Genomic DNA, 18,645 nt, shown 5'->3' on the forward strand with positions numbered 1-18,645 from the left:
CAGAGCTAGATGCAGATATAAATTATTTTTAATTTGCAACCTGATGGAGGTCAGTATAGATGGACTAATAGAGAAAGTCCCACACACTGCTAGAAGGCCAAATATTTTTTCAGAGGTAGATGCAGAAAAAAAATATATTCAGTTTGCAACCTGATGGAGGTCAGTATAGATGGACTAACAGAGAAAGTCCCACACACTGCTAGAAGGCCAAATATTTTTTCAGAGCTAGATGCAGACAAAAAATTATTTTGAATTTGCAACCTGATGGAGGTCAGTATAGATGGACTAATAGAGAAAGTCCCACACACTGCTAGAAGGCCAAATATTTTTTCAGAGCTAGATGCAGATATAAATTATTTTTAATTTGCAACCTGATGGAGGTCAGTATAGATGGACTAATAGAGAAAGTCCCACACACTGCTAGAAGGCCAAATATTTTTTCAGAGCTAGATGCAGAAAAAAATTATATTCAGTTTGCAACCTGATGGAGGTCAGTATAGATGGACTAATAGAACAAGTCCCACACACAGCTAGAAGCCCAAATATTTTTTCAGAGGTAGATGCAGAAAAAAATTATATTCAGTTTGCAACCTGATGGAGGTCTGTATAGATGGATTAATAGAACAAGTCCCACACACAGCTAGAAGCCCAATATTTTTTCAGAGGTAGATGCAGAAAAAATATATATTCAGTTTGCAACCTGATGGAGGTCAGTATAGATGGACTAATAGAGAAAGTCCCACACACTGCTAGAAGGCCAAATATTTTTTCAGAGCTAGATGCAGACAAAAAATTATTTTTAATTTGCAACCTGATGGAGGTCAGTATAGATGGACTAATAGAGAAAGTCCCACACACTGCTAGAAGGCCAAATATTTTTTCAGAGCTAGATGCAGACAAAAAATTATTTTGAATTTGCAACCTGATGGAGGTCAGTATAGATGGACTAATAGAGAAAGTCCCACACACTGCTAGAAGGCCAAATATTTTTCAGAGCTAGATGCAGATATAAATTATTTTTAATTTGCAACCTGATGGAGGTCAGTATAGATGGACTAATAGAGAAAGTCCCACACACTGCTAGAAGGCCAAATATTTTTTCAGAGCTAGATGCAGAAAAAAATTATATTCAGTTTGCAACCTGATGGAGGTCAGTATAGATGGACTAATAGAACAAGTCCCACACACAGCTAGAAGCCCAAATATTTTTTCAGAGGTAGATGCAGAAAAAAATTATATTCAGTTTGCAACCTGATGGAGGTCTGTATAGATGGATTAATAGAACAAGTCCCACACACAGCTAGAAGCCCAATATTTTTTCAGAGGTAGATGCAGAAAAAATATATATTCAGTTTGCAACCTGATGGAGGTCAGTATAGATGGACTAATAGAGAAAGTCCCACACACTGCTAGAAGGCCAAATATTTTTTCAGAGCTAGATGCAGACAAAAAATTATTTTTAATTTGCAACCTGATGGAGGTCAGTATAGATGGACTAATAGAGAAAGTCCCACACACTGCTAGAAGGCCAAATATTTTTTCAGAGCTAGATGCAGATATAAATTATTTTTAATTTGCAACCTGATGGAGGTCAGTATAGATGGACTAATAGAGAAAGTCCCACACACTGCTAGAAGGCCAAATATTTTTTCAGAGCTAGATGCAGAAAAAAATTATATTCAGTTTGCAACCTGATGGAGGTCAGCATAGATGGACTAAGAGAACAAGTCCCACACACAGCTAGAAGCCCAAATATTTTTTCAGAGGTAGATGCAGAAAAAAATTATATTCAGTTTGCAACCTGATGGAGGTCTGTATAGATGGATTAATAGAACAAGTCCCACACACAGCTAGAAGCCCAAATATTTTTTCAGAGGTAGATGCAGAAAAAAATTATATTCAGTTTGCAACCTGATGGAGGTCTGTATAGATGGATTAATAGAACAAGTCCCACACACAGCTAGAAGCCCAATATTTTTTCAGAGGTAGATGCAGAAAAAAAATATATTCAGTTTGCAACTTGATGGAGGTCAGTATAGATGGACTAATAGAGAAAGTCCCACACACTGCTAGAAGGCCAAATATTTTTTCAGAGCTAGATGCAGATATAAATTATTTTTAATTTGCAACCTGATGGAGGTCAGTATAGATGGACTAATAGAACAAGTCCCACACACAGCTAGAAGCCCAAATATTTTTTCAGAGGTAGATGCAGACAAAAAATTATTTTGAATTTGCAGCGTGATGGAGGTCAGTATAGATGGACTAATAGAACAAGTCCCACACACTGCTAGAAGGCCAAATATTTTTTCAGAGCTAGATGCAGAAAAAAATTATATTCAGTTTGCAACCTGATGGAGGTCAGTATACACTGCTAGAAGCCCAAATATTTTTTCAGAGCTAGATGCAGAAAAAAATTATATTCAATTTGCAACCTGATGGAGGTCAGTGTAGATGGACTAATAGAATGATGCTATGCCCAAAAGATTTTACTTCACTAGGTGCAGTAAAAAAATTGGTTTTCTATACACAGGTGGTGTATCTTGCAACACAGATAGGCTACTCCACTGACTAACACACTCTGCAATAGGCCAAAAAGGATTAGCTTTGCTAGATTCAGCCAAATGCTGTGAAAAAAACTTGCACAGCACTGGCACAGACCTGCCTGGCAAAAACTGATAGGAACTGATGTAACCTAGTCCTGAAAAGGACTGCAATTACAATTAGTCTTTACTCCCACAATCTATCTATTTAAGAGCACAGACCTGCCTGATAAAAGTCGTAGGACATGGTGTAACCTAGTCCTTAAAAGGACTGCAATCACAATTATTCCCTACTCCCAAGCTATCTGTAGATTTGTGCGAAAATTGGCTTGAAATTAACAAGGTATAGCGCACACAGCAACAGCGGTGCCGTCTAACACGCAGCTGCAGCAGTGAGAAAATGGTGGCGACGGGGAAAATGGCTTGGTCTTATAGGGCAAGGACATGTGACATACACTGCCAATGACACATGCCCTTGCTTGTGTGAAAAAAAGCACTTTGCTCCGTGTGTGCGCTGCTGATAGGCTGACAGATTGCACCTCCCCACTGTAAATGCGGGAAAGAGAAAAAAAAATGGAGATCTTCATTATTCATGCAGAGATCCATCCCCTGCCCCTCCCCCCACCCCGCTGTACACTCAAACTGCGTATTAACATTAATTTTCATCATTACTGAGAAAAAATCCAGTTATGATTTTGGTGCACGAACAGTTATCGAATATAACCTCGAACAGCCGAATTTTTCTCAAATCATTCGTGTTCGCCGAACGGCTCGAACACCGCCCAAAACAGCTCGAATTTGAGATTGGCGAACAGTTCGAGTCGAACAACGCTCATCTCTACTTCCGAGCGTCAACTGGCGGTGTTGGAGCTCAGGGATAATACTGAAAACAGAGGAGCCAGATGTGTAATTGGAGCAACTTTAAAATCTGTAGTAGTGAGAATGTGGACAGAGCAGGAGAAATTGCCGTCCGCACAGCAGGGGAACAGCTGACGTTACTGAACCCCAATAACACGGCAGCAAGTGTTGACTGTGCAGACGGCACTTCCGAGCGCCAACTGGCAGTGTTGGAGCTCAGGGATAATACTGAAAACAGAGGAGCCAGAGGTGTAATTGGAGCAACTTTAAAATCTGTAGTAGTGAGAATGTGGACAGAGCAGGAGAAATTGCCGTCCGCACAGCAGGGGAACAGCTGACGTTACTGAACCCCAATAACACGGCAGCAAGTGTTGACTGTGCAGACGGCACTTCCAAGCGCCAACTGGCGGTGTTGGAGCTCAGGGATTACAGTTCAGGTGGTAGAAACATGAACACAACAGGAGACCTGGATACTGTTGCCAACCAATTATTTATTCTGGAAGAGGACTGGCAAATTCATGAGAGATCCAGGCCTTGTTCATTTTGAGAAAAGTAAGCCGGTCAACGTTATCGGAGGATAGTCGCATGCGACGGTCTGTTAGTACACCACCTGCGGCACTAAAGACGCGTTCCGATAATACACTAGCAGCAGGGCAAGCTAGCACCTCCAATGCATACTGACTAAGCTGTGGCCATGTATCCAGCTTACAGACCCAAAACTTGAAGGGAGAAGAGCCGTCTGGGAGTACACTAAGAGGTCAAGACATGTAGTCTGTCACCATCTGACGGAAACGTTGCCTCCTGCTGACTGGAGCCGTCTGTGATGGTGTAGACATTTGTGGCGGCGGGGACACAAAACTTTGCCACATTTCGGCCATACTGGTCTTGCCTTGTGCTGAGGCGCTGCTTCTGCTCCCTCTTTGTGCAGAGCTTCCTCTACTGCCTCGACGCACTGAGCTGCTTTGTAAAGCACTAGCAGCACTGCTCTCGGTTGGAATGGAGAACATGATGGAATGCACCAGTGCGTCTTGGTACTCCCGCATTTTACGCTCCCGGTTCAACGGTGTTATGAGGCTTTGTAAGTTGTCCCGGTAGCGAGGATCTAGGATGGTGGACACCCAATAATCAGCCGTGTTGAGAATGTGGGCGATGCGGCGGTCGTTTCTCAGGCACTGCAGCATGAAATCAACCATGTGCTGCAGACTGCCAACTGGCCAAGAAACGCTGTCCCCTGCTTGAGGCGTGATCTCTGCCTGCTCTGCATCACCCCACCCTCGCTCTAGATACTGACTACTAGAGCATTGTGTACCTCCCTCCTCTGGACAGATGTCTTCCTCATCCATTGACTCCTCCTCATCCTCCTCACAAAGTGTCCCCTGCCTAGGCCTTTGTGAGGAACCACGTTGCGCAGACTGTAGAGAAGCAGATGGCATTTGTGACTCCTCATCCTCCACCTCTTCGAAAACCTCATCCCTTAGTGCTTGCAGTGTTTTTTCAAGCAGGCAGATAAGGGGGATAGTCATGCTGACTAGTGAATCATCTGCACTCGCCATCCGCGTGGAATAATCGAAGGCACGCAAAACGTGGCAAATGTCCTTCATAGAGGCCCACTCAGTGGTGGTGAAGTGTGAACGGCGCGCACTGCGACTTGTTTGCGCCTGCTGCAGCTGGTACTCCATTACTGCTGCCTGCTGCTCACACAACCTCTCCAACATATGTAACGTTGAATTCCACGTGGTGGGTAGGTCACATATGATGCGATGTTCCGGAAGACGTAATCGGCGCTGCAGAGCTGCAATGCGTGATCTTGCATTGCTGGAACGCCGCAAGTGAGCGCACTCTATGCGGACCTTGTGAAGCAGTGCATCAAGATCCGGATAGTCCCTCAAAAAACTCTGCACGACCAAGTTGAGCACATGTGCCAGACATGGGATGTGAGTGAGGTTGCCTAGGCCCAGAGCTGCCACCAGATTTCGGCCATTGTCACACACTACCATGCCTGGCTGGAGATTCGCTGGCACAAACCACACGTCGCTCTGCTGCTTGATGGCATTCCAGAGCTCCTGCGCTGTGTGGCTTCGATTCCCCAAAGAAATTAATTTTAATACGGCCTGTTGACGTTTGGCCACGGCTGTGCTCATATCGGTCATCATAACAGGTAACCGTTCACGGGTCGATGTGGAGGTAGACCGTGACGGCTCCTGCAGCGCTGATTCAGAGGAACTGGAGTATGAGGAGGAGTCAATGTGTACAGACTGGATTCCTGCAATCCTTGGAGTTGGCAGAACACGTACAGCGCCACTCTCAAGCTCTGTACCCGGCTCCACAACATTTACCCAATGGGCAGTGAGGGAAAGGTATCGTCCCTGTCCATGCTTACTGGTCCACGCATCGGTGGTCAGGTGGACCTTGCTACTGACGGCGTTTTGTAGCGCATGTTTAATTTTTCCCTCCACATGATGTTGCAGGGCAGGGACGGCTTGCCTGCTGAAATAAAATCGGCTGGGCACGTTGTATTGTGGGACTGCCAATGCCATAAAGTTACGGAATGTGTCAGTCTCCACCAGCCTGAATGATAGCATTTCAAGGGCCCGTAGTTTAGCAATGCCAGCATTCAGAGCCTGTGCTCGGGGGTGGTTTGCCGAGTATGGGCGCCTTTTCTCCCATGCCTGTGCTAACGATGGCTGTAGACTGGCCTGGGAGTGTGAGGATGACTGGGAAAGTGGTGCTGTGGGTGGAATTACACTGTGTCTCTGTACAACAGTGCCAGAGATTCTTCCATGGAGATCCTGTGAGGAAGCCGAACCAGCTGTGTGTGAGCTGGAGGAAGAGGCTACAACACGAGCTGAAGAGGTGGTAGGTGGCGCTGTAGGTTGGCCTATTTCTTCAGTGTGTTTTTGTAACTCCACCACGTGCTTGGTCCACACATGTTTCCACATATTTGTGGTATTGAGGTTGCTGACACTTTTCCCTCTTTTCACCTTCTGATTACACAGCTTGCATTTGACAAAGCAAATGTCATCTGCAACTGTGTCAAAAAAGGACCAGGCACTGCAAGTCTTGGGAGCGCCCGCTTTGGATTTTGGAAGAGCCATGCTCCTAATGGGTGCCGAAGTGGAGGCTACAGGCAACCAAGTCTGCCCCCTCCCTCTCCCTCCTTTTTGGGCTGTTTGGGGAATCTCTTCCTCAGAGCTGCTCCCACCACCTTCCTGTCCCTCACACCATGATGGGTCAAGGACCTCATCATCTACACCACCCTCTTCAAACAACTGCTTCTCCTGGGTAGTCTCGACAGCACAGTACGCACCAGAAAGTGGCACCTGAGTCTCATCATCAGATGCGTACTGAGGTGTGCTGCTGACCATAGGCACTGGCCCACCCGCCTCTTCAGATTCAGAGAGACAAAACGGTTGCGCATCACTGCATACTACCTCTTCTTCAAATTCTCGAATTCTGCTTGGCTGGCCCCCTCTTTCCAAGCCAAGAGATTCAGAGAACACTATATTAACCCAATGTACCGTCCCTGCCCACAAGCACTTGTCCACGTGTCCATGGTTAGGTGGACTTTCCCAGTAACTGCTTTGTTGATGGCATGGCTAATGTTGTGGGACACGTGCTCGTGTAATGCGGGGACGGCACACAGGGAGAAATAGTGGCGGCTGGGGGCAGAGTACCGAGGGACGGCCGCTGCCATCAGGTTGCAGAAAGCTTCCGTCTCCACGAGCCTAAAAAGCAACATTTTGAGTGCAAGCCTTCGCGAAATGTGTGAATTTAGTAGTGTGGCCTTTGGGGCATTGGCTGCGTATTTGCGGTTCCGTTCCAAGAACTGAGGTAAGGACAACTGAACGCTGTGCTGGGAGAAGGACGTGGACGTGCTTGCTGATGGTGCTATTTGAGAGTGTGCAACTATAGGAGCAGGACGGGAAGCATCTTGGCATGCACCATGGACAGGGGATTGGCGTGCATGTGTAGCACCCCGAGGGTTCGGTTGCTACAGGAGTATTGCACCTCAACCAGAGGTGTGGTATTCCACTCCCAGGTAAGGATGGAGTATGGACCAGGGTTCAGTTAGCTGCATACACCACACACACCCCTACTGATTGGTCTAAAGTGGCATTTATGTTATCCTACCTAGCGTGTGACGCCTTGAAATGGATCACCCCCCTATGGGAAGCATGGGATCCTATCGTCCTTGACCTGCAGGCCTTTCTGGTGGCCTTTCTAATGGTCTTTGATGACCCCAATCCTGAAGCCTCTGCTAAAGTTTCCCTTCCCAATATCCCGGAGCAGCCCCGATGGGTAATATGTGTGGGTAACTCACAAGTTCTCCAGCCTGAAGAGACTGCTGCCCACCCAGAATCCTCACAGGATGACTACGCTCCACAGAATACTTCTCTTCCCAACCTCAAGAGGCAGTCCAGACGTGCTAGGCGTAGAGGCAAGCCATCACGCCAGGTTCTGTCCTCCCAAAGACTTCCTGTTCCTCAGCCTGAAGAAGCAGCTACCCGCACGGAATCCATGAAGGTTGACCATGTTCGGCAGGCAAAGCAGAGGCCGGAACTCAGTCATGAAATCGGATTGCGGTCCCGCTGCAGTTGTTTGGGACCCCCTGACGGTCTTTGTCCAGTGAAGGTTAGAGAATCCCAAGACATTAGGCCTGTAGGAGAGGCTGCCCTGGGCGTTAGTGTTTCCTCTCCACAGATGACCATGACCGTCTCCGTGGCAAGTAAAAGCCTCGGATTAATCGGAAGTTTCGGGCTTAAAGCCTTGAAGAGTCAGTGTCTGATTCCCGTCCGAAAACTCCAGAAGCTGGTTTGGGCATTGTCAGCAGACGGACGAGCCCTACTCAGAAACAGTCAAAAGATGTCTGTACAAATTAAGCTCCAGATTGGAGCATTATACTTGAAGAAGCTTTCTTTTCAGATGCTGACTGGTTTACCAACAAGTCGCCCAGAGCCGAGAGATTTAGTGCCCGCTCAGGTCTGAAGACCTTGTATGGTATATCTTGGGGGACTGTTAAGGTACAAGGGGTGTCCAGTCCCCATATCTTCAGGACAGTCAGCAATGTCTTCTTCTTCTTCATCAGATCTGCTAGTCGCTGACTCGCTGTGCGCTGAAGTCTCCGAAGGAAGAGAAGCGGAGGCAATGTCCCCACACAGTCTCAATGATTGTACCAATGATCTGGTTTCAGGCACCGTCCCGCCTCACAGACATGTCATCTCTGAAACCAGTTTGAGGATGGTCCCAAAGCATGGACCCCCCATCTCTAATAAATCTGGCCTTGTGTCCATCGAGGCGGTGGATACCCCCAAGCCTCTGTGTGCCTCCAACCAGGCGGAGGACCTCCAGTTGCCTTCTGAATCCTTCGGGGTGCTACCTGATAACAAATGGAGAGAGGCTTTCCTACACCATGTACCTGATACCTCGCTCACTTTGTCCGGTGAGCCTGACTAAGTGTACCCCAAAGCAGTGGTTACCCCCGAGTCTCTGCACCCCTCCAACCAGGCGGAGGACCTCCAGTTGCCTCCTGAATCCTCCGGGGTGCTACCTGATAACAAATGGAGAGAGACTTTCCTACACCCTGTACCTGATACCTCGTTCACTTCATCCGGTGAGCTTGACCAAGTGTACCCCGAAGCAGTGGTTACCCCCGAGTCTCTGCACCCCTCCAACCAGGCGGAGGACCTCCAGTTGTCTCTTGAACCCTCCGGGGTGCTACCTGATAACAAATGGACAGAGACTTTCTTACACCCTGTACCTGGTCCTTCACCCACCTCATCCGTTGCTGAGGATGGCTTGATGGGAGGAAGCATCCTAGTTACCAAGATGATGAGACCAGTTTCGTTTCCTCTAGTGGACAGAAGAGGTAATCCTCTTGAAGAGAAGGATTGGCCTCCCAATTCTCTGCGGAACATTCTTGCAGGCTTGAAGAAGAGGGGGCGTAAGGGGGGGGTACTGTAACATACCTGGTGGCGGGCTTGCATGGTGCACCATCTCTCACTAAGCAAGATCGCAAACTTGATCTTCAGTCCAGTCTTCTAGCCTGGCTTCTATTCATGCTGTCTGTTTGTCTTTGTTCTGACTGTTTAGGGCGGCGGCCCGGTTACTTCCTGTTTCCTGTAGCTGCTGTGGGTACACCCCTGATGCGTCCTCAGCCTATTGCTGTCTATCACTGAATATTTAAACCAGCTTCACCTGGAAGCTGGTGCCTGAGCAACGTTTATCCTCAGAGGGCTTTTTGCCTCTGAGGTGCCAGGTCCTGTTCTGTTTTTTCTTGCCTGTTCGCCTTCCTGGAGGCTGCATTTCCAGGCCTGTCTGAACACACTCCTAGCCTGTTCGTTTCTGCCTCTGGGGGTCGTATACCCAGGCTCGTTCCTGTATTTCGCTGCAGTAACAGTTCCTGTCTGAACTGTCTCCTAACCTGTTACTTGTTTTTTCTCTATGTCCGTTTCTTCCCTTTTGCTGCAGTGTCTGAACCAGCACTTGGCTATACCTAGGCTCGTTCCTGTATTTCGTTGAAGTAACAGTTCCTGTCTGAACTGTCTCCTAACCTGTTACCTGTTTTGTCTCTATGTCCGTTTCCTCTCTTTTTCTGCAGAGTCTGAACCTGCACCTAACTCCTACTCGTCGCTGTACTTCCGCTTGTGAGTTTGGAGCCCACTCGCTACTTCTTTGCAAGTACCTCGTGTGTATCTGGTTCTGCCTTTCCCTTCCAGTCTGTTCCGTGTGAACAGAGCCCTATCCCCTCTGCTCTGTCCTTGCTCACCGATTTGGCAGTTTATCTCTGCTCTGCTTTGCTTACCGCCTCGGCGGTTCCTGCCCGCTCTGCCTTGTCCACCACATCTGCGGTTTCGCTCTGCTCGGCCTTGTCTACCGCATCTGCGGTTTCGCTCTGCTCAGCCTTGTCCAACGCATCTGCGGTTTCGCTCTGCTCAGCCTTGTCCACCGCATCTGCGGTTTTGCTCTGCTCAGCCTTGTCCACCGCATCTGCGGTTTCGCTCTGCTTAGCCTTGTCTACTGCATCTGCGGTTTCGCTCTGCTCTGCCTTGTCCACCGCATTTGCGGTTTCGCTCTGCTTGGCTTTGTCCACCGCATCTGCAGTTTCTCTCTGCTCTGCCTTGTCTACCACATCTGCGGTTTCGCTTTGCTCAGCTTTGTCCACCGCATCTGCGGTTTCGCTTTGCTTAGCCTTGTCCTCCGCATTTGCGGTTTCGCTCTGCTTAGCCCTGTCCACCGCACCAGCGGTTTCGCTCTGCTCTGCCTTGTCCACCGCACCTGCGGCTTCGCTCTGCTCTGTCTTGTCCACCGCACCTGCGGTTTCGCTCTGCTCAGCCTTGTCCACCACTCCTGCGGTTTCTCTTTACTCTGCTTGATTACCGCATCTGCGGCTCTGGACCTGTCTCCCAGTCTGTACTGTACAATACCCAGCCTGTGCTCTAACCTGCCTGTTCCTGTATTCCCCGGTGTGGGTCAACAGCCGTGTCTGGGGTCTGACCTGGAGTGGCACCTGGTCCCTCTGCTCGGTTCCTCCCTGGTGCACAGCGCCGTAGCTGGCGTGCGACCTGGGTCGGATCGGGTTGATACTTAATTACGCCCCTCCAGGCATTCTCCAGTTCATGGCACAGTGGGATCACTAATCACGCGCACGCCAGCCAGTCCGGGCGTGTGCATAACAAAGCGCTACAAAAAAACTGTCTCACATGAGGACCGCCCCAGGAAAGGAAGACCAAGAGTCACCTCTGCTTCTGAGGATAAGTTTATCTGAGTCACCAGCCTCAGAAATCGCAGGTTAACAGCAGCTCAGATTAGAGACCAGGTCAATGCCACACAGAGTTCTAGCAGCAGACACATCTCTTCAACAACTGTTAAGAGGAGACTTTGTGCAGCAGGCCTTGATGGTAAAATAGCTGCTAGGAAACCACTGCTAAGGACAGGCAACAAGCAGAAGAGACTTGTTTGGGCTAAAGAACACAAGGAATGGACATTAGACCAGTGGAAATCTGTGCTTTGGTCTGATGAGTCCAAATTTGAGATCTTTGGTTCCAACCACAGTGTCTTTATGCGACACAGAAAAGGTGAACGGATGGACTCTACATTCCTGTTTCCCACCGTGAAGCATGGAGGAGGAGGTGTGATGGTGTGGGGGTGCTTTTCTGGTGACACTGTTGGGGATTTATTCAAAACTGAAGGCATACTGAACCAGCATGGCTACCACAGCATCTTGCAGCGGCATGATATTCCATCCGGTTTGCGTTTAGTAGGACCATCATTTATTTTTCAACAGGACAATGACCCCAAACACACCACCAGGCTGTGTAAGGGTTATTTGACCAAGAAGGAGAGTGATGGGGTGCTACGCCAGACGCCCTGGCCTCCACTGTCACCAGACCTGAACCCAATTGAGATGGTTTGGGGTGAGCTGGAAAGCAGAGTGAAGGCAAAAGGGCCAACAAGTGCTAAGCATCTCTGGGAACTCCTTCAAGATTGTTGGAAGACCATTTCCGGTGACTACCTCTTGAAGCTCATCAAGAGAATGCCAAGAGTGTGCAAAGCAGTCATCAAAGCAAAAGGTGGCTACTTTGAAGAACCTAGAATATAAGATATATTTTCAGTTGTTTCACACTTTTTTGTTAAGTATATAATTCCACATGTATTAGTTAATAGTTTTGATGCCTACAGTGTGAATGTACAATTTTCATAGTCATGAAAATACAGAAAAATATTTAAATGAGAAGATGTGTCCAAACTTTTGGTCTGTACTGTATATATGTTGTGGAATACAAATACTAAGAGGACGGTCAATGAACCCTCTTGCAGTATATGCACTGCAGTCTTCCACATACAATGCCTGCCTGCCTAACTCGTGCTATCACCTTCACCACTGAAAATAAAAAAAACCTGGATTAGTCCTCAGAAGGACTGTTAGTTCACATGGATATATATATAGATTTTGTTGAATACCTATACTAACTATAAACAAGGAAATCTATCCCTGACTCAGCAGCACCTCTCCCTACTCTGCCTGTTTCTAGGGTAGACTGTGACGAGCATAGCGGCACCAGGTCTTATATAGACCTGATGAAGCTGTGCGGCCAGCCAATCATTGTAATGTCACAACCAAGATGGCTACAGCATTACAGAGCGTGGCAGGCAATCCCTGCATGTTCATTGGATCTCTAAAGAGCACCAAACATACAGGGAGGGGACCGAGTTCCCACCCCAGCAACACAGAAATACTCGCCGAGTTCCGAGCTTGTCGAGTATTTCTGGGATGCTTGGGCGAGTACCGAGAAGCGGCGAGCACATTAGCTCATCACTATTTATTACTCATAGAAGCCCCCAGCCTCCAGTCATAGAAGCAGGACAGTGTGGCTTAATCCACAACTCAGTATATAGTGAGCGAAGTCTGAAGGCATGCCCTGGCACATTGACTGACAGCCATCTCTGCAGTCTATCAGTGCAGAGAAGGCTGTCAGTCAATGTGCCAAGGAGCGATTACAGCCGCCACTCATTAAATACTGCAAACAGAAAAACCTTCATTTTTTTACAGCAGTTATTTCTGTAGCAATATTGTAGTTGCATTTTTCTTTATTTCATATGTACATATAGCATTCAACTATTTTCTATTGCAGTAATGCAGTTACAATTGTTTAGATTCAGTGTTTTGCATTTCTGAGTGCGGCTATTTTTTCTTAGTTTTATTGACTTGATTGTCCTAGTTTGTACCTGTTCACACTGGTTTGGATGTGCCGATCAGCTTTTTCTGGTTGCAGTAAATCCCTTCTGACCTGAAAACTCCTACACCCATCAGCCTAAGTCAGTTTTAATTAGCTGGATCTTTCCTGCCCTATAAATTGTAGGCTTTTCAGTCCAGGAGAAGTGTCAAAACAGGTACACCTTGTCGCTGGCTGTTGGACTCTCATGAATTGGCCAATTTATGCACTAAATACCTTCATTTCTTCTGTAGCAATTTTTTCTGAAGCAATATTGCAGTTCCATTTTGTACATATTATAGCGTCCACCTAAATTCTATGGCAGTAATGCAGTTCTAATTTTCTAGATTAAATGTTTGGCATTTCAGAGTGCAGCTATTTTTTCTTAGTTACTCATTCTATGCTGAGCGGTGACTGAAGCAGTGCCTGCAGACCTCTGTGACTGAAAGCCAGTGGCTGCCGGGAGAAGTAGAGTTAATTTCCGCTCAGTAACCGTGCTTTCAGTAAGTCAGCCACGCAGTGTTGAAACACCATTAAATTGCATAGTAATATCTACAGGTTAATAGCATTTGGGGACATGACAGATTCCCTTTCAAGATCGGAGAGTGTCTGGGCATTTTAACTATTTTTACATAGCGCAGCACACACTCCATGCTTTGCAAAGAAAACAAACAAATTTGCCTGAGCACCACCTGATACTAAATTTGTCAATAGGTAGAACGGTGCAATTAGCGATGTCAACCTCCTCACAATTCTGCTAAAAAAACACTCACAAAGATGCAAAAATGGATGGAGGAAGAACAGAAACTTCTACATGTTCATTGCCACTTTGAGGCTGTTGGATGTAGAGTGGTACATTGCAGAACAGCTTCAATCCTCAGCCTTGCATAGTACACCGCTCCCAACGTGTTTCCTTATATTCATAACTCCTCAGGGGAGATAGGGGTGTGAAGACTACCCTAATATCATGGGTGACCGTCGCCAGCCCAAACTCCATACAGGGGGCGCAAGGACTATGCAAGGCTGAGGATTGAAGCTGTTCTGACGCCCTGCTTGAATTAAACTATCCCCTGTATAAGCATGAACTATCAATGTGGCTGATGAGATCATTCCAATATTATTGTGTGAATTGTGTGCTCATTATTAACCACCGATGGTCTGCTAAGAATGAAATTTGATGTTTCAGGCAGGGATGGTTCTAGGAAGGTTAGGCCACTGGTCTTTGGTCGACCTGACAGTAATTTGTGTAACCTTTGGTCTATGTGACCGGTCTATTTATATTTTAGTCCTTTGTATCACTATTCCTATGTAGGATTTTATTCACATGATTTATTAAAGGTTATGTTTTAACTCTTATATCACTATTTTGCTTTGATCTATTTATCAAGTGGTTATTGATTATATACCCCCTATACTGCTGGTAAGAAATCTAGTTAGCGTCAGTTTTTTCTGACACTGCACCAACATGATACACATCAGCTACATATAGCAAATCGACAGGCACAACCCACATTTAATCTCTAGTTGAAAAGACCAAAGGCTGTACGAATAATGGCAGAGCAATTTAGTGGGTATTATGAAAAATAGAATTTAATTAAGGCTTGAATGCAAAACACAAGGAAGCTACACAAATGGTTAAATCATTTTAAAAAATAAAGTTTAAAAAAAAACATTTAAAATAAGCATCATTGTGCAATTCCAGACCCCTTTCTCTGTCCTTTAATATTCTATACTATGTGGCTAATGCAGCTGCCACTGCTTCTTTCAGTAGACAGCCACACATCTCCTGTCTGTTCAATATCTTCTGTAGCAATGCTGTACTGCTGCTTAGCCTGCCTGAGGTGGCGTTACATAGTCGGACATTTCCTTGCCCGTACTATTATAGTCTATACTGTGCAGCTGCTTCCATCTCTGCTGTCACTGCCGACAGATTGCCCTTAGTATTCTATAGCTATATTGTATTATGTTAGAAACCCTATTATTTAAAGGGTACATTAACCTAAATTAACCTCGAAGTCGATCGTAGCAGGCAAAGGTAATATAGCCCCTCTTACCTTGGATCAGAGACCCCGCTCAGCGCAGGGTCCCGATCGTTGCCATGGTGACCCAATATCATCATGATGACATCCGGGTCACCAGGCATCAGCAAGTTAGTAAAATCATGCGCAGTGCATGATCTAACTATCTTGTGTCAGTGCTGCTGCATCCCTATGCTAAGCAAGCGATCAGCCTTCAAAAAATGAAAGTCCCATAGTGGGATAAAGTAAAAAAAGTGTCAGTAAATGAAAAAAAGTAAAAAAAATTAATTGTAAATATTAAAAAAAAATTTAAAAAATAATCCCCAAAAAATAAAATATATTGTACCCAACAATAAATATTATGAAAAAAAAATAAGGCTATGTTCCCACGATGCAGAAATGCTCCGGATTTTTCCTGAGCGTTTCTGCATCTCCCTGGCAGAAAAAACGCATGCGGATTGTACATGCGGATTGTACATGCGTTTTTCCTGCCAGGGACAAGCGGAAGTGAAGTGTTGTTCACATGCATTTCCGCATGCGGGTTGACAAGCGCTTTCAAAGTGATTTTAGCATCACTTTGAAAGTGCTTGTCAACTTGGTCACTCTATATAAATCCATGCAAACAGCATGGATTTATATAGTGTGACCTTAAAGAATGGTTAAAAAGAAAAAAATAAATCTATACTTACCTTCCGATGGCCCCCGCAGTCTTGCTTCGCTCCGTCCTGGCTGCTGGCAGATCGCGGTACACTGAAGGACCTGCCGACGTCAGCATCGCATGACCCGTCACTTGTCTGACGTCAGCGCAGGTCCTTCAGTCCACCGAGTTCTGCCGGCAACGGAGGACAAGCGCAGCGGGGGCCGTCAGAAGGTAAATATAACATTTACTTTTTATTTTATTATTTTTTTCACAGGTTCTATGGTACCCGGGTCCAGAGGAGAGTCTCCTGTCCTCCACACCCGGGTACCATCCGCACATTGGAACGCTTGGAATGCGCATCTACATATACAGTGATGCGGAATCCATGCGATCCAATGCAATGGCGGCGAAAACGCTGCTCTTCCGCAAAATAATTGGTAGTGCTGCGATTTTTCGGCAATAATAATCCGGAGCGGAAATTTCCGCAGCATGTGCACAGCACATGCGGATTATCATTGGGGAACATGGCAGGCCTTCCACCATGCGTTTTTTAAGCGTTTCTGCAGCGTTTTTGCCGCTGCGGAAATGCTTAAAAAACGAATCGTGGGCACACAGCCTAAAAGTACACATATTTGGTATCGCCTCGTCTGGAATGACCTGACATATAAAACTGTCCCACTAGTTAACCCCTTTAGTGAACATGGTAAAATAAATGAATAAAAAAACATTCTTTATCATCATACTGCTGAACAAAATATGGAATAAAACACGATCAAAAAGACGAATGTAAATAAATATGGTACCCTTGAAAACGTCATCTTGTCCCGCAAAAAATAAGCCACCATACACCTCCATCAGTCGAAAAATAAAAAAGTTATAGCTCTCAGAATAAAGCAATGCAAAAAAACTCTTTTTCTATAAAATAGTTTTTATTGTGTAACAGTACCAAAACATAAAAAAACTATATAAATGTAGTATCACTGTAAGCGTACTAACCTGAAGAATATAGCTGCTTTATTATTATTATTATTTATTATTATAGCGCCATTTATTCCATGGCACTTTACATGTGAAAAGGGGGTATACATACAAGAACAATTACAATAATCTTGAACACAATGTGACAGTGACTGGTCCAGGAGGAGCGAGGACCCTGCCCGTGAGGGCTCACAATCTACAAGGGATGGGTGAGGATACAGTAGGTGAGGATAGAGCTAGTCGTGCAGCGGTATGGTGGAGTGACAGTTACTGCAGGTTGTAGGCTTGTCGGAAGACATGGGTCTTCAGGTTCCTTTTGAAGGTTTCCACGGTAGACGAGAGTATGATGAGTTGGCATAGAGAGTTCCAGAGTAGGGGGGAAGCACGGGAGAAATCTTGTATGCGATTGTGGGAGGAGGAGATAAGAGGGGAGTAGAGGAGGAGATCTTGTGAGGATCGGAGGTTGCGTGCGGGTATGTAACGGGAGACTAGGTCAGAGATATATGGAGGAGACAGGTTGTGAATGGCTTTGTATGCCATGGTTAGGGTTTTGAACTGGAGTCTCTGAGCAATGGGGAGCCAGTGAAGAGACTGACAGAGAGGAGAGGCCGGGGAATAGCGGGGGGACAGGTGGATTAGTTGGGCAGCAGAGTTTAGGATGGATTGGAGGGGTGCGAGAGTGTTGGAAGGGAGGCCACAGAGCAGGAGGTTGCAGTAGTCAAGGCGGGAGATGATGAGGGCGTGCACTAGTGTTTTTGCAGATTCATGGTTGAGGAATGTGCGGATCCGGGAGATATTTTTGAGTTGGATTCGACAGGAAATGGAAAGGGCTTGGATATATGGTTTGAAGGAGAGTTCAGAGTCCAGGGTTACCCCAAGGCAGCAAGCTTGAGGGACTGGGGAGCGTGGACAGCCATTGACATTGATAGATAGGTCAGTTGGGGGGTGTTGAGTGAGATGGCGGAAAGATGATGAATTCTGTTTTTTCCATGTTAAGTTTTAGAAATCTAGCAGAGAAGAAGGATGAAATAACAGACAGACATTGTGGGATTTTGGTTAGTAAGGAGTAGTGTTGAGCATTCCGATACTGTAATATCGGGTATCGGCCGATATTCGCGGTATCGGAGTTCCGATACTGAGTTCCGATATTTTTACAATATCGGATACCGGAATCAGAAGTTCCCATAATGCCTGTGCTCTGCAGTGTCTCTGAAGAATGACAAGCTGGATGGCAGCGCTCAGCTGCGATCCAGCCTGTCATCAGAATGCCATCCCAGCGTGGGAGAATTCTCCTGATTGTTTAAAAGCCGGCGGCTTTTTACCGCCCACTGGCTTTTAAACAATCACTCAGCCCCATACTCGTTTCCCACGCCGATCCCCCGCTCCCCTCGCCACCTCCCATCCCGATCGTAAGTTAGGACAGGGCAGGGAGCACAGCACCAAGGAGCGGGGAGCGAAGGACCCGGGCGGGGAAGCCGGCAATGAAAAGACTTCACAGCCGGCTTTCCCATTCTGTGCTGCGCTTTCCCGCCGGTTATTTTAAATGAACAGCTGAGGTATCAGCTGATGCTGATCAGCTGTTCATTTGAAGTCGCCGCGGTGCCCTCAGAGGGTTCATGTGAGTTCATGCTTGACTGCATTGCATGAACTCACATGAACTTTACCACGGCCGCACAGGTCAGCCACACCTCGCAGACCATCAGCCCGTCATTATTGGTGTGTGCGGGTGTCTGTGCGATGTCTGCAGGTGTGTGCGTGCAGGCAGACATAGGCCGATGGGAGTAGTAGTGTCACATCGGCCTATGTCTGTCCCCCGTCCACTCCTGCCAGCAGGATCAGCTCGATGGGCGCAGTAGTTCCCATCAGCCTGATCCTGCTATTTAAATTGCCCTACT

This window comes from Phyllobates terribilis, unplaced genomic scaffold (assembly GCF_046119375.1).
Source record: "Phyllobates terribilis strain yellow unplaced genomic scaffold, ASM4611937v1 Scaffold_3__8_contigs__length_932513732, whole genome shotgun sequence".
NCBI classification, from domain to species: domain Eukaryota; kingdom Metazoa; phylum Chordata; class Amphibia; order Anura; family Dendrobatidae; genus Phyllobates; species Phyllobates terribilis.